Source organism: Cryptotermes secundus, unplaced genomic scaffold (assembly GCF_002891405.2).
Source record: "Cryptotermes secundus unplaced genomic scaffold, Csec_1.0 scaffold72, whole genome shotgun sequence".
In the NCBI taxonomy this organism is placed as follows: domain Eukaryota; kingdom Metazoa; phylum Arthropoda; class Insecta; order Blattodea; family Kalotermitidae; genus Cryptotermes; species Cryptotermes secundus.
In genome coordinates, this window is record NW_019730103.1 from 126846 (window position 1) to 142391 (window position 15546).

Genomic DNA, 15546 nt, shown 5'->3' on the forward strand with positions numbered 1-15546 from the left:
GTTTGCATACAAAGCTTATGTGGCCCAGTGTTTTCAGAAGGGTAAAGCTGGCTTTTGTATTGGCACGTTTCCTGAATTCCACGAGTTACTTTTGCAGTTCAGCAAACGAACAGATGTCCGCTGGTGGGGTTATGTTCGGAGATTTCATGAATCGTAGGCAAAATTCATGACGCTTTGTACAAAGAAAACATTAACGCATGTTTATCGTTTAGTGTGTCACGTGACAGTTTCCCTCCGACGCCGTGCTCCGTGCTTCGCGTTTGAGTTGAGTGAGATCTTTCACCTTCGCTGTTCTGACAGGCCTGCGCACTTCGTTGTAACATTGCTACCCTAAGCCAAGGGTCGCCAACCTTTCATGTGACTTAGAGCGGGAACCCTGTAAAGCTGCTGATCAGATCGATGCGAACTGAACTGCAGTAGTTGGAGGAGCGCATTTAGCTTTGCACTTCGCGTACTCACATGAAAACATTGCCATGGCACACAGTGCCAAATAAAAGAGTGCCGGTTTAGTGGAAAGTTATTATAAATTGTACGAATATTTGAATGGACTAGGTTGCAGTGACCGGAACCGGAAATGAGGTAGGACTCTGGTGCCTCACATCCTTCATTCTTTCGTTTAAAGCTGCGTTTCGTGACCCAAAAAGATACAAAACCGCGGACGTGGCGATCCGTATGTGTGCAGGTTTCAGGAACGGAAGGACAGTAACCAATGCGAATCGCCGATTTTAGGGCGTTTTCTTGGGCGTCTGTAAGAACTTAGTTAGCACACGGCATAAACATTCTGGGAGGAGGTCTTGCTGTGTCGCAAGGAGACGGGATGGCGCCATTTTGCCTCGTCATGCTCTTCAGTACGTGTGAGTAAGCTTGCCTGTAAGTGGGTCACTGGTTTTGAGGGTCTCGGTCGGCTTGTCAGACATTGCGCCAATTAACCGCCTTATTAGATTAATAATATTTCATTAATTGTGAGGTGGCCTTATTTGGCGCCCTTTTCCCCTCCTTTGAGAGAGCACTTGCCCCACTGGCACCGGCCTCCCAGTAGGGGTGAATATGGAAATTGAAAAAAGAAGTTGCCCCTGTGCTTAAGTAATTAAACACTATGCCATAAAGGAGTGAAATGCATAGATGTACGTTTCCTTGACTTCGGCACTAATTGGAGGTGAGTGGTCAGCTTCACGCCCGGCCGCTTTACCCCCGGGGACAGAGCCCCCCGTACCCATTGGATAGGAGCCTGAGTGAGCCCCAGAACCGGTCTGGACGAAGTGGAGAAGAGAAAATTCTTAACCCTACCGGGACTCGAACTCCGGCTCGTAGCCAGTCTCTATACCGACTACACTATCCCGGCCCCACCCCAGGGGCACAACAATATACGAAGTTCTTTTCTTAGAAAATGTAACTCACTGTTAATTACACCCCATTACCGTTGCGTGGTTTTGTATTGGTGTGAAACTTGGTTTCTGACATTAACATAGACTGGAGAGTGTTTGAGAACAGGGTGGCCCCCAAGAGAGATGACGCAATAGGAGGCTACAGAAATTTGCACAGTTAGAATGGTGAAGCCAAGGAGGAGATTAGCAGGGCATGTAGCTCGCATGGGACCGGAGTACATATTAAAGGAAAAACATCACTAGGGAAACCTAGACGTAGATGGGAACGTAATGGGGTGTGTGGACTGGCTCCATGTGCCTGAGACAAGTGGCAGGTAATGAACCTTCTGTTTGCGTAAAATGTTGGGAAATTCGTAAGTAGCTTAGCGGTTGTTGGCTTCTCAAGGACTTTGCTTCATGTAGTTTGTTTGCTTGTCTGCCCCCCCCCCAGCTACATCAAGGTGTGACAACGAGTAGAAACCACAGTTGTGTGGTGACGACTGTGTTTCGGACTTCGAAGTCTCAGTCGGCATGTTATTACAGTCAAATAATTGAATAGAAACTTCTTTCAGTCATGGTACGCAACAGGTTTTCCCAAGAGTAAGGTAGGCCGCACACCGGCATACGTCAAGATGTGTTAAGGCGCGTCCACATTACTCGTGCTCGTGTGACTCGCTATGCTCGCGAGTAATGTGGACGCGCCTTCACAGTCAAGACACAAGGAGCACAGTTGAAACGAATGAGATTATGAAAACCGTCGCACACCGGTCTGAGTCATGATTCTGACTAATCACGAATGAAGAAAAACCGCGTCTTTTGTCTCATGTCTTGACGCAGTTGGTGTGCGGCCGCCCTAAGGGCCCCCATACACACACAGTTTGGCCTTCCGATCGACCTTACAGGCAAAACTGCGACAGTTTACCCCCTCCCTTTCCTCCCCATACACGCGCAGATAAAGCGGCAGGCTTCATGCCACAATCACGGTCTTCCAGCCTATAATGTTGAGTCACACACGTCACGTGCTACGGTCCTGCAGGCAGAACTGACGGACTGACGGGTTTCCCACAGGCCAACAGTCCAAACGATTGGCCGGCCGGCCGCAGCACTGACGTCAGTTTTACCTTTCAGTCTTCAACTGTGCAGGCCGAACTGGAGGCCAAACTGTGTGTGTATGGGGGTCCTAACACTGCACGCTCTTCATGACCTTGTATGTGTATGTTATGTTTATGTTGTTTATGTTTCAGGTGAGTGTCCTGAAGATTACGAAAGGTGCCAAAGCTCCGATCGTAGCAAAGAATTTTCGGCAGGAATATGCAACAAAACGAAAAGCGTAGGTAAGTGCAAAGGAAAGTGGGGAGGCCAGTTAATATCGATAACTCGATGCGATATAGTGGCGAACAGTACTGGATGTAATATATATACAGCATAAACTTGCTCGTGCTCCGTCTGTCTCAGAACATTTAGGGGACGTTTCGGTTGAATGTTAGGAAGAAAGAAATGTAGGAACATCCGCCACAGTTGTGTAATATCAGCGAAGCAATAACAATATTCAGGGTTGAATTTGATTAAACATTGAAGCAGTTTAATTTGATCTTAATCTCTTCTTGGGGATTAAATGGCCGAGTGGTTAGGCTGACCATTCATCTCCATCTGATGCTGATGTTGGGAATACTTGCTGCTGTACCTCGCCCCCCCATACGTCGTCGTGGCCTGGTAGTTAGTTAAGCGTTACTTAATTTGCTTTTTGAATCAGCTGTTGCCATCACAGCAAGCGCAGCCCACTGTATGCCCTATAGGCTGTATCTGTGAGACTTCTGTGACAGTGCGCACAAAATGTTAATTTTCATAAGGACTGCTGTAACAGTTTTGATTAAATTTAGTTTATTTATGGAGACCATCTCCTAACGGAACTCTGATTAGGGGTCCAAATGCAAAATGTAGATTGTGTGTGAACCGGCTTTCCGGTGAGATGGATTTCATTGTTGTCCTGTATCCAGCAGTCAGCAGTGGCGTATCGCAGTGAAAGTCTTTCGTATATGAGACAATATGTGCAGGGTCGTTGCACCGGTTTTTAGTCCACTTTCCTTACTTTGAGAAAGAGGAAAGTGGGCTTATGAGATCACTGTGTTGTATATGTGTGTCCCCTAACAACTCTTGAATGCCTGAACCGATCTTCACGAAACTTGGTATGTATGCCATACATATCACCTGAAGCCATCTCAGCGTATACCTCATAAACCCATCCAGCCAGTAATACCAACATTAGAGCCTTTCAGATTGTTGAGGTAGTAACCTTAGCATTTTTTTATTGCTAGTGGGGTGGGACTAGGTCCCTTGTACTGCGGCCACGTCTGGCCTATTGTACCAGCCCCAGATGTTAGGTGAGGGTGATTGTGGAGCAATTGGTGGAACGAGGATTAGCAGGGAAAACCGAAGTACTCGGAGAAAACCTGCCCCAGCTCCACTTTGTCCACCACAAATCCCACTTGACCAGACTCAGGATCGTACCCGGGCCGCTGCGGTGGAAAGGCAGCGACTAACCGTTTGAGCTGTGGCGCGGCCACAACCTTAGCATTACTTGAATGCTTGAGCCGGTCTTCATGAACGTGGTATGTATGTCATGCCACCTGAGGCCGTTTCAGCTGCGTACTTCGTAAATTGTAGCCACACTGAAGCCTCTCAGATTGTATTGTTTGACTTCATCACATAGGGCTACGCTACTTTCCGCATCAGATATTAAAGTAGGCAGTTAGTTCCTCCCAGAACTTATTGTTTTCTTCTCGACTGGGAAAGCAGTGTTTTCGTGAGAACCCACACGGCCTCAGCAGTGAAACAAAGGGCTGGGTTAACGAACAGGCGTCTGTAATTCCAGTGGATATCAATAGTTGCATACTGATGCTACACGAAGCGACAAATATTTGCAGAGTTCGGTAAATAGTGGGAGTACAGTCGGTTTCGCTGAGGAACTGTGATTTCAGCGTCATGGTGACAGTGTTCAGCAAGGCCACCAAGTTACGAGTAACCATATTGTGGCGTTTCTGGGGTGTGACATCTCGAGGTTCGGTAATTGGACATCAGCCCTTCGGTTGAACACACCTTCCTATGCAGTTCAGTTCAGATCACATCCTCACAAATTGTTTATTAAATGTATTATTATTTGACCTTTGGGCTGTTGAGGTAGCACGCAAATAAAGAATTAATATAATTTATTATTATTATTATTATTATTATTATTAGTAGTAGTAGTAGTAGTTTGGTGTCTGTACCATTCGGTTTGAATCTCGGCCCGGTCACAGGCTGTCGTAACGAGTTCTTCATGGTTTCCTCAGCCCCTCGAACTCGATTAGTCCACAGCAGCTTGCTTTATTTCCGATCCTTTCGAACGTGTTATTCACCAGCGATCCTACCGTTCAGTGCTTTACCGGTCGCAAAGAAACAGAACAAAAGAGATACGGAATTCCATATCGACTGACATCCTCATAAGTACACATGGGCGGGGTGAATGTGTCATCACGTGATAATCACTGGAAGCTTCGGCTACAGCCGTGTTAATTCTACTTCCCTCGCTTTGGAAAAAGGAATAAATAGAAGTCTTGCGAGATCGTCTTGCTGTCTCCTAGTCTGTGCAAGCTGACTTTTAGCTGAACTGCAACTGAACTCTCTCACTCACGTCACATCGCTCTACTGAACTGCTGACAACTTCAACTCCCGAACTCGACTGATCCTGCTTATAAAATTTCGGCTCGAACCACATAGAAAACACCTTTTCAGTTGGTGGTGTGTGGCCATCAACACAGCAGTAAAAATAAAAATAAACCAATCGAACTGCGCACATTGGTTTTATTTGATAGTTGCTACACGTTTCGGTTCGCGGATGGGACCATCTTCAGGCAGTCGCATCAAATACATCTCTTGCGGATCAATATTAGTGTACTCGCCACCACCACGAAGTTGCAAGAATTTTTCTAATTTTAAAACTTTCCAAATTTTCAATTATTTAAAGTTCTCGTGTCGTTGAATGTAAAGTTCTATGCCAAATACGGACAATCGTGATAACACAACAGGATGCAGACAGTGAAGATCGTTTTCATTGTTATAGCCCAACAGTACCTCGACCGTTGCCGCGGGAACCCGTTTACCGAGCAGTTGCCTAGTGATGGTCCCGGTACTGTTGACCTGTTTACCGCCCGTTACCTAGCAACGTGTGTAGCAGAAGCTGTAGGCGCTAAATACGAACACCGAAGTCTCCCCGACCGTTTGTTTTGTTGCCCTCATTGCGCATACACCCTGAAGTTATTCTTGTCTGCTTGTCGTAGCAGATGCTCGAATTACAGTGAAGTGAAAGTAGGCTATTAGTTCTTCCCAGACCTTCTTGTTTTTAGATAAATGATGCGGTGAAAGCAAATTCAGTTAAGTTGGGCTTTTGCTGTGTGTCTCATATGGAACCACGGTTGTAGTGCCATTTTGTTTGTACCTGTTACAGTTTCCTGTGTTTACAAGCTGTAGGTCACGCCTTCCGGAGGGCGCGGTGCGGGTACCGTTCAACAAGGGCCCCTCTTCTACTTGTGAATAGGGGCGCCTGTGTGTGAAATAGAAATGGCACACTTTATCTTTTATAAACGGAACAGCCGTTAAGTGTGAAGTTCAGGGAACTATTAAATCCTGCAGGACTATATCAAGTTTACAGTCTCCCAGTAAAATGCGGGCCATGTGTTCGTGCACTCCAGGGCTGACCAGAAATGCATATATCCTACTGCCATGAGTTATACAGTGCGTACAATCAAGTGCGCGCCGCGGCTGCAATTTGCCGTGAGTCATACCACCGCAGAACGGATGCAGTCGCGGGGAGGAGTTGCAGCTCCTCNAGTACTTCGGTTTCCCCTGCCGATCTTCATGCCACCAATTGCTCCACAATCACCCTAACCTATCATCTGGGGCTGGTACAATAGGCCAGAAGTGGCTGCAGTACAAGGGACTTAGTCCCACCCCACTAGCAATAAAAAAAATATACAAGAAACAGTGACGCGATTTCTTACTCTGATGCAAGAACATAAATTGTATAGAAGTGTTCTGTCTGTTATCCGTTGAAAGTTATCAGCCGACGTTTCGGAGGAATATGTCGCCATCATGAGGGTCGAAGAGCAAGCCAAGCAAGAAATCAAGAAGTTCTGTTACTTGCTTCAGGCTAGTTTCTTGCGTGGCTATTATTCTACCCTTGAAGATAGAGGTGACATGTTCCTCCGAAACGTTCGCTGACTTTAACGGACTACACGGCAAGAACTGTTCATTACCACCGCTGTGAGAACCTTAGTTCTCTCTCTATATATATATTTCTTATATTGCAAGTGGGGTGGGTCTAAGTCCCTTGTACCGCGGCCACTTCTGGCCTATTGCACCAGCCCCAGATGATCGGTGAGGATGATTGTGGAGCAATTGGTGGAAAGAAGATTAGCAGGGGAAACCGAAGTACTCGGAGAAAACCTGCCCCAGCGCCACTTTGTCCACCATAAATCCCACTTGACCAGACCAGGGATCGAACCTCAGTTCTGTATAAATTGCAAGGAAATTATTTGTACCAGGTGGAGCACGTAAGCGAGTAGCGAGTTAGGATGGGCTGGGCGTGCAGTTCGGGTAGGTGACAGGTGGTGATAAGGGACACTTAGAAGCACGAGATAGGTGCTTTAACGTCTACGTGAAATGTAGCGCCGTGGGGAGGGACATGGTCAGGGACTCTCTGGTTCTGCTAGCTGTGAGTGACTGTGTTTGACCCTAAGGCGTCTAGTTAATTCATTATGAAGCAGCAGCGGCCGTGGTTTAGTGGGTCTGCTGGCGAACATGGATACACTCGGCTGTCATGAGTGTGTAGGATTAACACTCCGTGATGGCAATTGCGTACAAACCATGCCTGCTTATTTGTCGGCGGTTGAGAAGAGAGTCCGGTTACATACTGTAGCGCTCACGCACATACAAGCTCGTGTATATAAGAGTATATGCCTATTGTGTGTCTCTGTGTATATATGAGACGGGATAGCGTAGCGACTGACTACGGGATGAACGACCAAGGCGTCGGAGTTCGAGTCCCGGTGGGGTCAATTTTCTCCATGTCGTCCTGACCGGTACTGGGGTCCACCCAACCTCCTATCCAACGGGTACCGGGGGCTCTTCCCCCCCTGGGTAAAGCTGTCGGTGCATGAAGCTAACCACACACCTCCAACTAGTGCTGAGGTCAAAAAAATATGGATGTATACATCCACTCCACCATACGCCTTCATGGCGTGGTGCTTAATTAAGCACAGGGAAAACGTTACCTATATGTTGTCATGTAGTAGTGACTTGTAGATGGGGTTTGGATTGATGATTCGATATAGTGGATACTCACAAGTCTTAAGTACAAATAATTATAACACTCTGAAGATTACTATAACACATAACGCGTTCGGCGTCTGGTTACACTAGTCGTTGCTAGGTAACAGATCTCAACAATGGCTAGGCCTTTACAGTGTCTTCACTATCGTGTCCTGGCAACGGATTTTAACATAGGCGCTGTCACTTCGAATCATTAGGAAGTCTTTGCCATTCCTTGTTCAGTCGCCTTGGAATGCCGACCGACCAGAACTCGACCCAATTCTCCAGTCTGAGTCTTGAGTCTTATGTTACGACCGACAGTCAGTCGGCCAGTCTGTCTTGGAATAAAGTACCCATCTGGGGCTTAAAACAAGAGATTTTTCACTTGACCAAATCCTTACAGCCGCACTATGGCCCGGGGGTCGACTCATCCTCTAACAGAAATGAGTACGAGGAATCTTCCTGGGGTGAGGGGGAGGGGTAAGGCCGCTTCACCGCCATCTGTCAGCAGATTTTCTAGAAAATGTGGGAGCCTCGACGTCTCACAACCCTATGGGCCTCCGCAGCCCGTTACAGGGTTAGCTTTACCTTACTGTATATCGAAATGTAGGGCACAACGAGGTCGTTGTTTCTGGGTTACTTCTGGGACTGTATATTATGTTAGACATTTTCCATTATTTGAGATAGAATTCATATTCAAGACGAAAATGAAATTAACATACTCTTAGTATAATGAGAACTAATCACTCAGCGATGGGCGTAGAGTCAACTCCCGAAACGCCGTCAATATCAGGTATACGTTAAGCAGTGGACAGTGGCCAACATGATGAATGAATGAGGGGTAAGCCTTCTCGGCCCTTGCACCGCGACCAGTAGAGGATTATGGCCACAAAACTGTTATTGTTGTGTTTCGGTCGCACCTTCAGCACAGCTTTGATCTACAGAGTACCATGTTTAAGGTAATAACGCCTGGTACTGAGTGTACAAGAATAGAGATTGCACACAAGCATCGGCGTTGAGGATGTCGAGAGGTTTTCCGTCGTACCACACGTTAAATGGCATCATCAATCTTTCTGTTGACATGCCCGGCGTTACAACTGCCGTGGGGCCGTGGTACCGATGGAACGGACAGTACAAGCGTTGAGGGTTGTCAGAGGCGATGAAAAGGAATCCTATTGAACTGCGAATTTAGAATTATTAGCTGTTTCTCCGCCACGTACGGGGCAAAGGAAGTGTGGTGGGGGTGTCTGGGGTACCTCGTCTGCGATGTTGCGAAACGGCCAGTAAATGCGCCCTCGCTTTGAACTGGCGTATTTGGGTTTGGAATTGGTGTACATGTCCTCAGCTTTTGTTATCTCTTCCTGATTAAAACAGTAACTGATCAGCAAGAAGAGTCCTTCGTAGGAAGGTGTTGTAGGTCATCTGGTCTAGGTATATCGCACTTTTATATGGAGCCCGGAAGTTTATTACTGTGTTCACAAGAGCTCGCCACTGGACCATATCCTGAGCCAGATGAATCCATCGAGCATCCTGTTTCTTTAAGATCAGTTTTAATATTGTTACGGAATAATCCGTTGCTGAGCAACGGCTCGGAAATCATATTCCTGCTGCAACGAATAGCAACGTACGAGTCGTTGCTACGTAGCAAGTCGCTAAACAAAGACATTGCCATGACAACAGAAGACACTTAAATGTTTGACATGGTGACTTATATTGCGGCCGCCTTGAAGTTATAGAGTCGTAATTCATTCGTAGGAGGATTCGCCAGTCAGACGTCGTTCAGGGCAGTTCAGTGCGTGAGCAGTGATCCGTCACGCTGGAAGAGAAGACCCTCGTGGTCCAATAAGGAATGGAGCGAGTCGTAGACGCTCATTGGTTGTGAGCTGTCAGAATTCGTTGTACTTGTAAAGAAGTGCCAGTAAATCCAATCATCGAATCCAGAACCCGTTATTATTAGTCACGCAAACCCCGAATACGTGACAGTATCAGAATTCCAAGTGAACCCGTCTCTTCAGAGTTTCCTCCTGGACTCCATGCAGTCTTCATTCTGATGCTAGTTGCACCTCTGCCTCCCGTCACATCATCTTTGATGACCTGAATAATATTTGGTGTGGAATAGGTCTGCACATTGTGAAGTTTTGAAGTAGACTACGTCCGATATTTCAGAGCCGCGAAAACAGTTCGGCTGACTGCATAACCGCGATTCTAAGGAACGTTCACACACCAGAGGAGCTGTCGCCCAAGCGGTGTTATTTTTATGTTGCTTGAGCAGTCGGTAAGCACCCAGCTGCTCTGGAACCGAATGTTGGAAGTTCCGAAGAGATTGCAGGCATCGGTTCAGTTCCCACGTCCGGTCCTGAACTTACTGCACTCTTGGGTTTGTAAGAGACCGAACGTCTCCGCTAAGTGATAGTGTGTCGGGAGGTCCCGGGTTCGAATTCCGATCTGGAGGCACTAGATTAACTGGGCCCTCTGCCGTAACACATTTTCCGTTTAGTTATTGATATACCATTTGGCGGTGTGTTTAGTCCGCGCTACTGACAGCGCTGTCACGTAGACCATAAATAAATGTTTAGAAAAGCGAATATGAACCCCACGCCCAGGTCGAATGGCCCACATTTTGTTGATCGTCACTCTGTTTTGACTACTTTTACCCCTTAGAGCGCGCCCGGTTGTCGTGATGAAAGTAACAGTTCGAACCGCAGCCTAACGGCGAGTTGCCTTAGCGTTATGGGCGGCGCGCGACGCGTCTTCACGGGAGGAGCGTCCTCGTGCAAGCGCGTCCGCAGTCGCAGAAAGGATCAGTGTTATGTCAAGCCCTTTTAGGATCCATTGAGCACCGAGATAAAGGAGAGATACAAATGTAGGCCTACGTAGCTCAGTATGCAAGAAATATGTAGGTTCGTAAGATAAAATCAGCCTCTGCCATGGTCATAATGCAGTTGTTATTCTATTGTTTCGTTTACAAGAGGAACGTGTAATGTTTATCGAGAAAACCTTCACAGGAAGCTACGAAACGCAGGAACCAGTGTTTACATTTCGAGAATCAGCGGAGAGACTCGTTTCACGTGTTTACTTCCGTGCCAAGTTTGGTTTATATCAGCCGGCTGAGCTCTGACTTGATAGGCGATTCTGTAAATAAACTGGTCTAAAACTGTACACGTGTGCGCGGGCGATGTGTGTCTATTGCACTTTATCACAAAGGCTTTTCGCGTTTTGTACGTCCACATGTCGGCGTATATGTGGATTATTTTCTAAATGCAAAAGGGTTTAGTTGGCAGAACTTGGTTTCTCCAAGAGTTAACGGGGTTTCGTTTTTCTTGTAGTGGAACCTATAATTCAGTTCTGTGTTTGCAGTTTTGAAGAACACCCGTTTGGGATACGCCACGGAAGTGCGTGTATATATATGAGTATGTAAGGGAATATTAAAAAAGTGTAGGAAATTCTGCCCGAAAGTTATGTTGGCAGCATTGAGATAGATGGGGCGAGGCCACGGATGGTAACATGTACTTAGTTTTCTCTGTGTTTACTTCTAGACCAACCTCTTTACTTGCGTCAGTTAAAGTTTGTGTGTTTGTCTTTACAGTATCTACATTATCACCCAGTAGATTCACATCATCGGCATAGACCAACAGCTGATGTGTCCCATTTAGTTTCAGTTCCACCTGGTTTCCCTGGACCTTCCTAATTGCATATTCTAAAGCAAAGTTGAAAAGGTGTGACGATAAAGCATCTCCTTGTTTTAGACCATTCTGGATAGGAAATTTATCACACAAATGTTTACCTACACGGACTTTACTATACGTTTCGTTTAAACACATTTTAATCAGCCTAACTAGTTTCATGTGTACCCCAAACTCTATCAGAATACTGTACAATACTTCTCTCTTAACTGAATCATAGGCTTTCCTGAAGTCTGCAAAGAGCTGATGCACTGTCTCACTGTACTCCAATTTTTTCTGCAGTGTCCGACGAATGCAAAAGATCTGATCAGTAGTTGATTGTTACGTCGAAACCCACGCTGATGATCCCCAATAATTTCATCTATGTATGGACTTAACCTTGGGAGAAGAATATTGGATAAAATTTTGTATGAAGTTGATATCCCCCGATAATTACTACACTCAGTTTTATCACCCTTCTTGTGAACTGGTACAGTAATAGACTTCTTCCACCGATCAAGCAATTTTTCCTTATGCCAAATAGAAATAATTAGCATGTGGATCTTAGAACGCAATTTTTCACCCCCTGCTTGAATAAGTTCTGCCGGTGACGGTGCGAAACTTCCTGCATTTGTGGCTGGAATTTCTTTTTTGTGGAGTCTGTAACAATAACGTGACTGTATGTACGGAATTTTGCATGAAGGTAGGTATGAACGTAGCTGAGGATGCTGCATGTTAGTCGCCACAAACGGGTCGGTGTTATGTGACGTAATCATACGCAGTCTTCACAAACGGAATCTGCGCGAGTGGGAGGATGATATTAAAGCTGGTCTTTGAAGATATTGGCATACACGTCAGTGAACTTTCGAGAAATATTTTGGCCAGTCGGGTAGTCAGGTGAGGGGCTACAGGATTAACCATGCATATCTCCGGAGAACGCCGAGACACAACAGGCATTGGATGAAAGAAATCGCTTGTAGAAGTTCTCATTATTCTGTTTGTAGAAGACCGCCCATTGGGGGTAGTTGTACAGCCCCTGTGAGAGGGCTCGCTGCTCCCGTTCTCACGCATTGTACCGTGCCAGGCAGACACCTGTCTCTTGTATTGTCTGTCCGCATGCAGACGCCAGTGTCTCTGCACATGGCAGTTCATGAGCCTGGCCTTTCAAAGTTTGCAGGCAAAATCGCACGTTGGGCCTCTATTCCTGCTATTTGTTATGACGTTCGCATTCAGACGTTTCGGATATTTCTCGATTCCTCGGAGCAATGAACTTCAGGATACAGACGTTAGAGAACGGGGGGTGGAGGGAATAATGGAAGCTTAGTTCAGTGTATGCATTGAGATGCACTCGATTTGTAGCGTCTTCTTACAGGCACGTGTAACTTGAAGGCATTATGCCTCTATGGTCTAGTGGTCAGCGTTCCTGGCTGCAGATCTGGAGGTCCGGGTTCGATTCCCGGCGCTATCAGGTTTTTTTCTGAGAAGTAGTGGCCGCGAGGTCTGAGGAACAACTGTCTTCGCTCGAACTCTGGGATCATGGGTTCGAATCCCACTAAAGGCATGCTTGGTTGTAATGTGTGCTTATGTTCTGTGTGTAGGTAATGTATATATGTTCAACTAATTGTGGTGACGGAACCATACAGTAATAAAAACGCCTGTTTTTTTTCAGTGCTACCAACATTATTTTGGGAGTGAATTACAGTTTTTTGTTTGATTTCCCTGTATTTGCGGTAATAACTGAAACTCGTTTTACTCGTTCGACTAATTTAGCCGAAATAAAATAATATGGAATTACTTGTTTTTGTAACCACCATATTATCTCATTCCCTGAACAGAAATGGAGACCGGTGTGGCGACGATGGTCGCCGTAAATGTTTGTAAATATGTCTGCATCGTACATTAATCGTTTTCATTTCAGCCTACAAAATGTTTCGTGTGCAGTAATGGACCTCCTCCACCCACCCATGTGTTTCGCGTTATGGAAAAGTGCGCGCTCTATTGTACAATAATATTTTATAGTTTTTGTTTGCTGCCACATACCCTTCTTACTCACGGAGCATGACGTCACGCCCAGGAGGTCCCCCCCTTGGTCTAGGGGGCAGCACCTGGCATGAACAGTTCCTACAATTAAAACTGGAAACCAGTCCTTTTGTTGGACAGGAACAGAGAACGCGGTGTACCTTTTTGCTTGAAATGGCGAAGCTCTTTCTTGAACAGTTTTGCTTCCCCAGCGTTTAGGAGGGGTGAAGTTCATTTGCATATTAAATATTTTCTCACCATGTGTCTCTGCATTCTGATATATAATGGAGACATAAAAACACAGGGTTTAGATCATTTCTGCGTGCAATGGCAAATTTTCCGGGTTGAACTGCGTAATAAATTGTCTGTTATTAATTACAGGTTATTTTTAAGTGTTCTATTTGCTGGAATATAACGCTGTGTACATGTAGTCCTTCGAGAGTCAACCGACGTTTCGAAGAAACTTTGACTCCATTTTCAGGATCGAGAAATAAGCCGAGTAAGAAACAAGCGGGAAAGCAGGTAGCAAACATCCATATCTTATACCATGAAGATGTAAGCGATATGTTCTTTCGAAACGTCCGTTGACTTTAGAATTTTCTTTGACCCTGAAGATGGAGGCGACACGCTCCTCAGAAACATCGGATGATTTTCACCGGCTTATTCTTTGACACAGAATATGGAGGCGACATGTTCCTCCGAAACGTCGGTTGTCTTCCCACGTGCTATACGAAAGGTAACTTTCATAACCACCGCTCTGTGAACCCCAGACCCTGCTTGAGTTGGTCTATGTATGAGCAAGAAGTGAGACATGGCAACGCGGTCCTCTGGGCTGCCGTGCTGCTGTCTCCATGCAAATGCTGATAGTGGGCCACGACCTTCTCGCGCTCCTGTACCCTTCGTGATCCTGCACTCCTCACACCATTGGTACATAAGCCCGAGAAGCTGATAATCTCTTAGCTGGTCTAGGAAGCCTGCTTTTCTTATTTCGAAAAAAATTAAAATGAGGCTTATGAGATCACCTTGCCGTCTGCCTGTCTGTAACCCCTTGCTGTCGGTGTGTCTGTGTATCGCCCTTGATCTTGTCGTTTTCTGTGCCGTCTTATAAAAAAGAAGTAGGCTATTACGTCTTCCCAGAACTTCTTGTTAATGTTATCCTTCCATTTACACCTGGTTCTCGATTAAAATGTTATACGCATTTCTGGGCTCTTCTCCGCGTGCTGCACGTGCTGCGCGCGCTGCCCGTTTGTTGGCCCTGCTGATGTTTTTGTGGATTGCGTCCTGTTGCGTGAATTGGCCCCTCAAGAGGGTATCTGCAAGGTGGATCCGTATTAGGGCAACTAAATTCGAGCCACGTAAGTTTATGTTTTATGAAATTTACCTGATGATGACCTGAGTAAAGGTCGAAACATCTAGCATACACCTGATTACAGTAAACAAGTAAGGGGCACCATAGCGTCTAGTTTATCTCCGCTTTGAAGATATCCGTTTCTGTGTTGTGACGGTCAAGTACTGATGTTTGCTGAAGAGCAGGATGTACGGCTTTCCTGACTGCGTTTAAATATAGAGCGTTTCGGAAGCTTAATCCGCCTCCTTCATCAGGTATAAGAGGAGGAAGGCTCCCACCCAGTTGGGACCATTAGAAGGAGCTGGTCTCGATCACTGGCTCACTGATTGAGGATGGGTGTGCCCCCCCCCCAACTTATGCCGGATGACTGAAGCGGGTATCTTAAATAGATCATTGTCACGAACCTTTAGAGGATAAAGCTCTTCCTGACGTAGTGTTCTCTCTTCTCAGACAGAAATAATCCTCGAAACCAAAGCATCTGATGCTCCTGGCGTAAGAATGTAAGCTTTCCTTACAGAAATGAGGTAAACATTTTGTTTTTTTGCGACCAAACGTCTTTTATAGATTTAAGATTGGGGTGTTCACGGCGGTGACTATGAAGAATGCCGTCTTATGGGGTGTGGCGCCATATAGATATTGTGTAAACCGACGTTTCGGAGGAATGTATCGCCTGCATCTTCAGCGTATAAAAATCCGCGAGCGAGGAACCAGCGTGGGCAGGTGGTTGCAGTAAAGAGTTGACAGTCACACCAAGTTTGGCCTATACTTATTTTTATTGTTTAATGTATCCTTGTGATCCCCCCCCCCC

At 46.0% G+C, this 15546-nt stretch overlaps 1 protein-coding gene across 6 annotated transcripts in view; it reads left to right on the top strand.

Moving 5' to 3' along the window:
• The window catches only part of LOC111865986 (afadin), a 211199-nt gene that overhangs the window by 31948 nt on the left and 163705 nt on the right, over positions 1-15546 (top strand). The window contains exon 2 of one of the 6 annotated variants that reach the window (XM_023854438.2): positions 2609-2698. The exons of the other annotated variants lie outside the window; for them this stretch is intronic. The gene's annotated coding sequence lies outside the window, so the exon portion shown is untranslated. The remainder of the gene's footprint in view (positions 1-2608; positions 2699-15546) is intronic. 6 annotated transcript variants of the gene reach the window in all.